Raw genomic sequence first — 9,794 nt, 5'->3', positions numbered from 1 at the left:
TATAAAATAATTTTTAAGGAAACACAACAGTGACAAACGTTTATAACTTTTACACACAAAACCCCAAACGTATTGGGTCTTATAGCTGTGAGACTAATCAGGAAACTCCATTGCGTATTTATTCAGGGTTTTTCTGTTGGGCAATTAGCCTGAGTTGTGGTTTATTGCCCTATCAGTTTTATTTTTATTGAGTTGTAAAATCCATTGGTCACAACTGTAAGACAGGTGTGCATCAGGCAGGCAATAGGATAAAAATATAAATAAGTTAATAAAAACAGAGAGTAAATGGAGCAACCGGACAAATTGGAGTTTTTTCTGTCTGACTGGTGCATGCAGGGCTGCATCGGTGTGTGCAACTTTCGGGTCCAGTCAGGTTAAAAAAAATTCCCAGCCTGTCGGGTCGGATTCGGGTCTAAATTTTTTGGGGTTGTCTCGGGGCGGGTCTTTCTAAAATTCGGGTCGGGTACATTTCTTTAGACCCGAGAAGCACTTATGTACATGACAAAACCTTAGCATTTTTGAAAAAGGAATGAGAAAGCAGAATATTTCTTTGAAAAGACCTGATAAATATTTAAGTAAAAGTGTGTGTGTGTGTGTGTGTGTGTGTGTGTGTGTGTGTGTGTGTGTGTGTGTGTGTGTGTGTGTGTGTGTGTGTGTGTAGGTTTTGGTGCATTACTGCTTCAGAAAGCGGTTCGCATTATTAACAGTATAGTATGTAATACACTGATGAATGGACAGATTACATCACGCATGACATGTGCTAGAGTCCTAGCAGGAGTGGTGGATGCCTGTCAGGTGTAGTTTCTTTCTTTTATTTTCCTTTAAGTAAAATGTACCTACTGGTAGTTATCTTACTATACAGACACAAATGCTCATATTACATATTCATATTATTTTTTTAGCTAATGACTGATTCTGTATTTTTCCCTCTCAGGGAGATTCCGGCAGTCCTATGTCTAGTAGAAATGTAGCTGGACGAATGTTTCTGGCAGGTTTGGTGAGCTGGGGTGATGGATGTGCCTGTAGAAATAAACCTGGAGTTTACACCACTGTCCCAAAATTCCGTGCCCGGATAAAAGAGAACACAGGAGTATAATTGAAGAATTAGAAGATGATGTTGCTGTCTCTTTTTTATTTGGAGAATGTCTAGAGCACAACATGGACAAGATTTGATCCAATGAATTGCTGTGTACTTTGCCTAATGTCTATAAAAGATTTCTATTGAACAGACTATTTTAGAGTCAAGGTAGCAATCACCCTCCTTGTCTGGCCTACATGAACAAGAAATTGGAGTACCTCAACGAAGTACTTTGTCTGTAACTTTTGGGTACTGTACACCACCAAGGCACAGAATTGGCTTTAGAGATTGACTCTGAATCTTTATTTGTTTTAAGTCAGCATTCAATAGTATATGAAAGGAAACCAACATGAAATGCATACAGTAAAAATAGATGGCAATAGAATGGGATTCCTAAACGGCAAATGAAATAAATCTTGATGTTCAGATAAAACATATTCCCTTTTTAATAATCTGTGGGAGTGAGTCAGTTTCACACAATGCCGGTTAGGACACTCAAAACACAAATTTTTATCATCGGGGTAAATTCTCCAAAGTGCTCGGTCAGAATCCACTATCCACCAAACATATTTTACTGTATTAATATTTTCATTTTTTGCATGTGTTTTAGTGTAATAAGAATTCTGTAAAAGATACAATTGATCACATTCAGGTATGTTATGTGATTCTGATATAGCTGTTTAGTTTCTGACATGAGAAAAACATAGTGAGGACTCCAACTGTTTACACTTAAAAAGCTAAAGGCTGTTTTCCTGCTCAGTGAATGACTGGAACTGTCTGACTGGTGCGTGCAGGGCTGCATCGGTGTGTGCAACATTCGGGTCTAGTGGGGTTAAAAAATATTGCCAGCCGGTCGGGTCGGACTCGGGTCAAATTTTTTCGGGTTTGTCTCGGATCGGGTCTTTCTTAAAAAAAATAAATAAAAATTATGCACGTCGGGTTCGGGTAAAAAGTGATTCGGGTCAGGTACATTTCTTTAGACCCGAGAAGACCTCTAGTGTCAGCCAAAGCATTTATGTACATGACAAAACCTTAGCATTTTTTAAAAGGAATGAGAAAGCAGAATATTTATTTCAAAAGACCTGATTAATATTTAAGTGAAATAAGTGTGTGTGTGTGTGTGTGTGTGTGTGTGTAGGTTTTGGTGCATTACTGCTTCAGAAAGCAGAGGTTTGCATTATTAACAGTACAGTATGTAATACACTGATGAATAACCAGATTACATCACACATGATATGTGCTGGAGTCCTAGCAGGAGGGGTGGATGCCTGTCAGGTGTAGTTTCTTTCTTTTTTCTTCTTCAAGCAAGGGCGAGGCTCCCTCTCAGGGAGATTCCAGCTGTCCTATTGTATGTCTAGCAGAAATGTAGCTGGACGAATGTTTCTGTGTGACTTGTCCATAGTGTGTGTGTGGCCTGCCAGTGAGCAATGGACATACGCCAGTTCTTTGAAAGAAAAAAAACAGAAAAGACATATTCAGGTGAGACTAGGGACAGTCCATAATGACCTCTGTCTTGTTTTTTTTGTTCTTCTGAAAAGTGTTAAGCAAGCTAAAAAAAGAGAGAAAATAAAATCTGTATTTTGGAGTTAGTTGAATCAATGTTAAAATGATAGTTATTTTTCCATAGACATAGTTTTTGTTTTTGTGTGAAAAGAGGGTGGGTGGTGGCAATGGGGCTCATTGGGTGGGGCTCATTGGGCTCATCAGCACCCCTAAAGCTCTGACCCTAGAATTGCCCCTGCCTTCAAATAAAATTTACCTACTGGTAGTTATCTTACTATACAGACACATAAGCTCATATTACATATTCATATTATTTATTTAGCTAATGACTGATTCTGTATTTTTCCCTCTCAGGGAGATTCCGGCGGTCCTATGTCTAGCAGAAATGTAGCTGGATGAATGTTTCTGGCAGGTGTGGTGAGCTGTGGTGATGGATGTGCCTGTAGAAATAAACTTGTCCCAAAATTCCATGCCTGGATAGAAGAGGAAACAGGAGTATAATGAAAGAAAGAAAAGATGATTTTGCTGTCTAGAACACAATGTGGACATAAAATTTTAAAAGACATTTTAAAAAAAAAGTCAGCATTCAATAGTATATGAAACCAAGGAAACCAACATGAAATGCATAGTAAAAATAGATAATAAGCAAATAAAATAAATCTGGATGTTCAGTTAAAACATAGTACCTTTTTAATAATCTGACACTCAAAACACAAATTTTATCAACGGGGTAAATTCTCCAAAGTGCTCATCTGGTCAGAATCCACTGTCCACAAAACATATTTTACTGTATTAATATTTTAATTTTTTTGCATGTGTTTTAGTGTAATAAGAATTCTGTAAAAGATACAATTGATCACAATCGGGTATGTTATGTGATTCTGATATAGCTGTTTAGTTTCTGACATGAGAAGAAAGTAGTGAGGACTCCAACTGTTTACACTTAACAAGCTAAAGGCTGTTTTCCTCCTCAGTGAATGACTGGAATTGCAAGATTACAAAATTGACTGCCATTTATTTACTAGAAAAACCTGAACTCAGTTTGATTTTTTTTCCAGTGGATTTTATTTGCATTAAACCTTTTGCCTAATAACATTCTGTGATCTGATATCTACATGAGTATTCACAATGGTACATAAACTAACATTTGGAATGTGTCTCTTAAGTGTATTTCTTCAGATGTTGTATCGCTTGTGAATTATTAGGCAATCGTGTTTTACCACGTGTTCCTGCAGACAGGTTTCAAACCCCCCAAAACTGCCTTACACTACTATTATGCCGTTATATTAAAACAATAATACACACAAAACTGGTAATTTTCCCCATTCAACAGAGACAAATGGATATACGGGGTTTCCTTTCTCATTATCGTCACGTTTTCTGGCTGCCATCTTGGACTTGGAGCGGGGATAAACAGGTTTCAGGTGAGTAATTAATGCAGCGCTGTCGAGTGTCACGCATTTCTCCCGCCACACACCATATTTCTCGCGCACAAAAACTTACTAATTATCTTATATTTAATAAGTCCGCACCGCTGTCTCTATGGAACCGGGCCAAGCCCGTCTCCCCGGAGCTAGCCTGACACTTATCAGCCAATCAAAAAAAAAAAGAGGCTACACAATAGCCAATCAGAAAATAGCACTATCTGGGTAAGCTTTAACACAACAACAATGAAAAGAAAAAAAAAACGTTGTTCAAAATACAAAAATGTTATACAAAAATGTTGTTCATTAGAGAGGGTATTTTCGATCGGTTTGAACAAAACCTCAACACGAAACAGTTTGTCTCTGGATGGGACATTGTCCTCAATCATGACCCTAAAAATGTCTGGGTTTGAGCCGAACTGTTTTATATGGGAGCAACATTACAAATGATAAAGGAGTCCAAAAAGGCAACAAACACTTACAATAAACAACACCAGTCATAATCTTTCTCTCTCACACACACGTGCAAATTAATAAAAGGAAATTGAACTTGGAACTAGATCAGGCTGTCCAGTCCTGCTCCTGGGGGTTTCGGTCAAACATCAAGATTTCTCTGCACATCATTATCGTGTGAACATGATTTTAAACAGTTTAACATCAGTTAAGAAATGCTGAAGAATATTACTATTTTAAGTGCAATGCATTTTCAAATTAATTTCAATTTTTTAAAATAAGGTAACTCATTCATTTTTCTATTTTTCAGGATTAAGAAAAGACTTAATGCAGTGTAAAAATTGCAAATTCAGCAGTTCGAGTGAAGAAGTCCTTCTAAAGCACTATCAGCTGCATCACCCAAGCATTTCCAGCTGGCCTTCCCACCTATCTAAAAGTCCCACGTATCTAAATCACACCACAACAGTCACAGAGTCAGTCAAGAACTTTCAACAATAAGTTGTGAACTGTGTGAATTCCGAGAGATTTGCAGTGGAAAAACGTTTCTTCGTTCACCTTGGAAATCATCTTAAACGCATAGAAATGATTAATTGTCCCTTTAAAGGATGTGGATTTAAAAGAAACAATCAGCCAACGTTCAGCTCTCATAGAAGCAGAAAGCATACACTAAAAGACTTTTGAACTGCAATACAGAAAGTCTTCGAGAGTACTGATAATGAAGTGCCATCAATCTCACAGATCTCTTCAGAAATCAAACTTGGAGAAGATGATAGAATACAGTCTGATGAAGATGTAAATATTCAAACATTTGAACACAAAATTGCAACACAGGGGTAAGTGATTTATGATAAAATATATCATTTTGGGGTGAACTAACCCTTTAATACACGTAATACACATTTTAACCATCTGTGACTTCCATTTCTAGCTGGATGATTTTTATTTCCACTAACAAGGTCAACTTAACTTGAAATGCTATTCATGCAGAAACACTATTTCTTGTAGCAATGTCTAGTCTAATCTAATGTCAAGTCAGTCAAGATGTCCTTTAATACAGTCAGTCCTCACGGCCCCCTCCTGGAAGGTTTTCGTTGTCTTTCATTATAAGTGATGGACAATTCTGTTTCCATAATTAACACACTACTGTAAATTGAATCCTGCGTTTTATATAGGTAGACATCTAAAACATTCTGGTAGGTGGGTCACGAGGACTGGAGTTGAGAACCACTGCTTTAATAGGCATTTAGACAATAAATAATGTTTAATTGTTACTGTTACTACAATATGTATTTGTTATTAACAGATCGCTGAGGAATTCTTCAGAATCACCAATAAAGACCTTCTTGATGTCTTTAGAGCAGCCATAGACAGATTTACACCGAAGCTCTTGAAAGTATACAGAGCTAGAAAAGCTGCATTTGGTGAGGACATGGAATAGCTCCTAGAAAGACTTGATGAAAGGGAAAGTTAAGTTTCATAACTTAAATGCTGTGGAGGTTTATTCACATTAGGTTGGCTGATATGAACGGTTTTCTTACTTGGCTAATTGGTTGTTACCTCTGTATGTTTTTAAGATGAAAGATGTTATTAATCACAGAAAGACTACTGCTTTGAAGGGCCTGCCTTTGTTTCTTCGAGAGGACCCAAACAAGCTGTTCAAGACATGCAAAGTATGTAGTAAATACTTCAAAAGGCTAAACGTTTTGAGATTTGATTATTTTTGTTCATTAGGTTTGTTTGAAAAAAGTGAATATTTACTTCTTATGTTTTTCAGTCTGCAAGTGTTGACTGTTTAATGACTGTTAACAGAAGAGAATGCAACTACAAAATGTCTATCTTCTAATACATTATTGTTTGTGTAACAGAACACTGAAGATGGGGCAAAATGTGTCTATTGCCATTCTGTGTATTTTGGAAGATGACACCCAGGCGACATCACCCGAGGTTGTAAACATTGCTGTGTTGTTGGTGCAGGTCGTCGTTTTGAAACATCTCCCAGATATTTCTACTGCTCTTGCATACCTTTTTGGCATTCTGCATGCATTAAACATGTCCTATCCTCCAAATCTCAAGTACACTTTTGACACCAATGTGAATGAATGTTTTCATGGAGCTGGGATCTGGATGCACCAAACCTGTGCTTGCTCTCAAGAACAAACTGTTGTAAAGAAAATCAGAACAGTGTTTTGCGATACCTTTTCGGTGTTCATTTGTTACAGGACCTAAAGTGCAGTTTTGATACAAGGTCTGGGGATTCTTTTAGTTGGCATCTCTTTTTCGTAACCAGCAGATGTCAAAACATTCTTAAAGTGTTTTATAATTGTAATTTTGATGTAACGTCTTTTTTATGAACTTCGCAGTTGCTCTCTGATGTCGTTGGACATGTCTACAATTCCCTTAGCAACTGTGTCATTGGACAGTGGTACTGTACCGAGTTTGTCTGCTGCACTATCGCCTATCATTATTCTGCAAAATCAGAGTCTCGGCGATTGTATGCGGTTTACCCAGTTTACGGATTCTTTTGGCCACTACATACGATGCCTCCAAACACTGTTTAGACACAGTGCTGTGCACTGAAATGGTTGCCTGTTGCTGATGGAAGCCATCAAGCTTTCTTTTAAAATATTTGGCCGCTTTTATTTTTTAATGCAATCATGCTTTGTTTTGAGGTGCCTTTTTAATTTGCAGGGCTTCATGCTGTTGTTTGCCAGCACCTCGGCACATACGACACACTGAGGTCTCATATAAACTGTGACTGTAACCCCAAAGTGCAGCTATGCTTCATAGTAACTTCAAAGCTTTTTTGCTGATGGTGGTGCGTCGGTTGGCTCGTTGGTCCTCACAAGAAATTTCTCCATTTTTGTTGTAGTTTGTTTTCTATATTAAAGTTTAGGCAATATGTAATGTGCGTGTGTGGCTATGTTGAGAGATGTATCGGGGGCTAATCAGTCAAGACTTAGGCACAATCTTTAATAAAACGAACAAAATAATTATTTTGCAGACAATTTTATTTTGCATATTTTATTTTAATACATAATAATTGTGGTCCTTCGTCAGTGTGTGTGTGTGTTTTAGTCGCATGGGTGGTTTTTAGCTAAGTGTAGCTACTGCCTAGTAGTTTAAAAAAAAACATACTGGCTAGGGCTGAGATTTGATCTAATCTTTAAAAAAAAATGTGGGATTAGTCTTTAAAAAGACTGTTGGGGTTTTGTAGTTAAGGCCTATGTAAATCGAGATTGATGATAGCAGACTAGCTGGCACAAGCTGGCACTTGGCAAGAGACTAGACTAGAGTGAGTGGAGAGCTATGTTGGGAGTCAATTTAAGTGCAGTGATTTATTTTTGTGTGAGGAAAAAAGAAACATTTCAATTTACACCCCGCTCTGTAAACCAGGGTGCGAATGGCGGCGGCCATGCGCATGCGCGATTCATTTGCAGCATAGACGCGGAGGGGTGTGTGTCTCCTCTCTGCTCTGACTGCAGCGCGAGGCTTCTGAGAGACTGACCGCCTGTGAGTGCTTTTGGACAGGAGAGGGGCTCACGGCAGCACCCGCTGCTCGTTGAGCACAGTAGGCCTAACTGCAGTGATTCGTGCTTTCGAGTCTCCATACAAAACAAAAGTCTCAAAAAACACCAGTAAAAGTTGCTGAATTTGTCGCTTTTCACCAAAAAAAAAAAAAGTCGCCAGGAGGATGATTTGTTCGTGTTATAATCAGCGCTTGAAAGGGGGAGGGGGGACGACGACGACGACGACACTTGATAGTCTTGAAGTTTAAGATGGCGTACAACAATTGCATTTGTGTTAAACAACAAAAACAACCAAGAAAACAGCCCTGATCTTGTCTTTTCAGTCATATTTCGATATGTTTACAAGACAGCAAACATAAATAAGTAAATAAGAATAGGCCTACACTCGGGTATTACAGTTCAAGTCACTTACTGTACATTTTAGACGAAATATTGACAGTTTTGGTCTATTTTAGCAGCGAAAATCACAGCAACACTCAATCGTGTTTTGAGTGATTCAGTGATTTGAACGAATCGGTTGAGTCAAAGATTCAATGACCCATTCACAAACATCTGTCTCATTCTGAATGAATCGGCCGTTTGAACGAATCGTTTAAATGAACGACTCGCTTAATAAAACCGCTTATCACCTGTATTTCCGCGCTCACTATCGATAAACCAATCCAAACACATTTTAATTTTTATTCAGGAGTTATGTATATACAAAACGATAACTTTTGATGACAGTAGTTTAGTGTTAAAAAAAAAAATGAACAATTTATTTTTTCAGATTTTATTTTTTCCCTCCCATCCTGCCCCACTGGTTGAGAACCACCGTGTTAACCTATAATGTTTTAATAGGTAACCTCGTTTGTAAACATATTCACAAAACTTCCACTTCCACTGCATCTTCAAAAGAACCTGTGAAAACAGAGCATAAGAAAACATTTAGATTAGCAAATCACTTTCACTATAAAACATTAATGAACATCTGCTAATGACTACATCTTTTAAACAGACAAACAAACAAAAAATAATAAAAGTTTCAAAAGAAACTTTAAGAAACACGTTTTTGAACGGTTATTTTAATACACCTGAGACATATGCTAGCTTTAGCGACAAGCACGTGTACATACACACATATGAACCAACCAAAAAAAAAACTTATGCCAGAAAAACAGTGTAACTGGGAACATATAACACTGGCTAATGTTATTAAATATGACCTGACAGAAATAGCTCATGTTACTGTGAACGGACAGAAAATGAGAAAAAACTAGCATCGATCGTCACATTTACACTAAGTTAACTTATTAACATTTAACTAACATCGGTTTTAGGATAATCATTTATTGTCAGAAAAAATTCTATACTGTATATTAGACTATTTACACTCACCGTTTCAAAGTGCTTTAAAAAATCTACGGTTTGCGTGCCGGGGACCAGACGGCGCATTGTCACAACCTGTGTCTGTTTATGATCCATGTGTTCATTTTGCTTTGTGTTTCTTGGCTTTGTCTGCCTCAGTGATTGCCTCTACATTGTCATTTGAACTATGTCTTTTATGACCATCCTTTGGATTTTTCTGTGCCTGTTTTACTGTTTGCCTTAATGTTAGGAGATTGTGTCTGGGAGTCTAGGAAGCACAATTAGCAGAGGTCTATGGGTGGCCTGGATGGAGCATGTTAGCTCATTTACAGTATGCAGAACAGGGCTGAATGAATCTTCCTCTAAGTATGCCACACTACATTGTGGATAAGCAGCAGAGTGACAAAGATGATAATGATTGTCAGAAGAAGCACATGGTACTGTAGCATTCAGTCTCCTGGG

At 37.7% G+C, this 9,794-nt stretch overlaps 1 long non-coding RNA gene across 1 annotated transcript; it reads left to right on the top strand.

Moving 5' to 3' along the window:
- The first annotated feature begins 4,718 nt into the window (after positions 1-4,718).
- On the top strand, positions 4,719-7,368 carry LOC113663306. Its single transcript, XR_007144712.1, has 4 exons — positions 4,719-5,291; positions 5,762-5,879; positions 6,033-6,128; positions 6,324-7,368. It is a non-coding gene; the product is annotated as an uncharacterized LOC113663306 (long non-coding RNA).
- The last annotated feature ends 2,426 nt before the right edge of the window (positions 7,369-9,794 follow it).

This window comes from Tachysurus fulvidraco, chromosome 13 (assembly GCF_022655615.1).
Source record: "Tachysurus fulvidraco isolate hzauxx_2018 chromosome 13, HZAU_PFXX_2.0, whole genome shotgun sequence".
Classification (NCBI taxonomy): domain Eukaryota; kingdom Metazoa; phylum Chordata; class Actinopteri; order Siluriformes; family Bagridae; genus Tachysurus; species Tachysurus fulvidraco.
The sequence above is the reverse complement of the archived record's forward strand: the minus strand, read 5'-3'. Positions and strand labels throughout refer to the sequence as shown.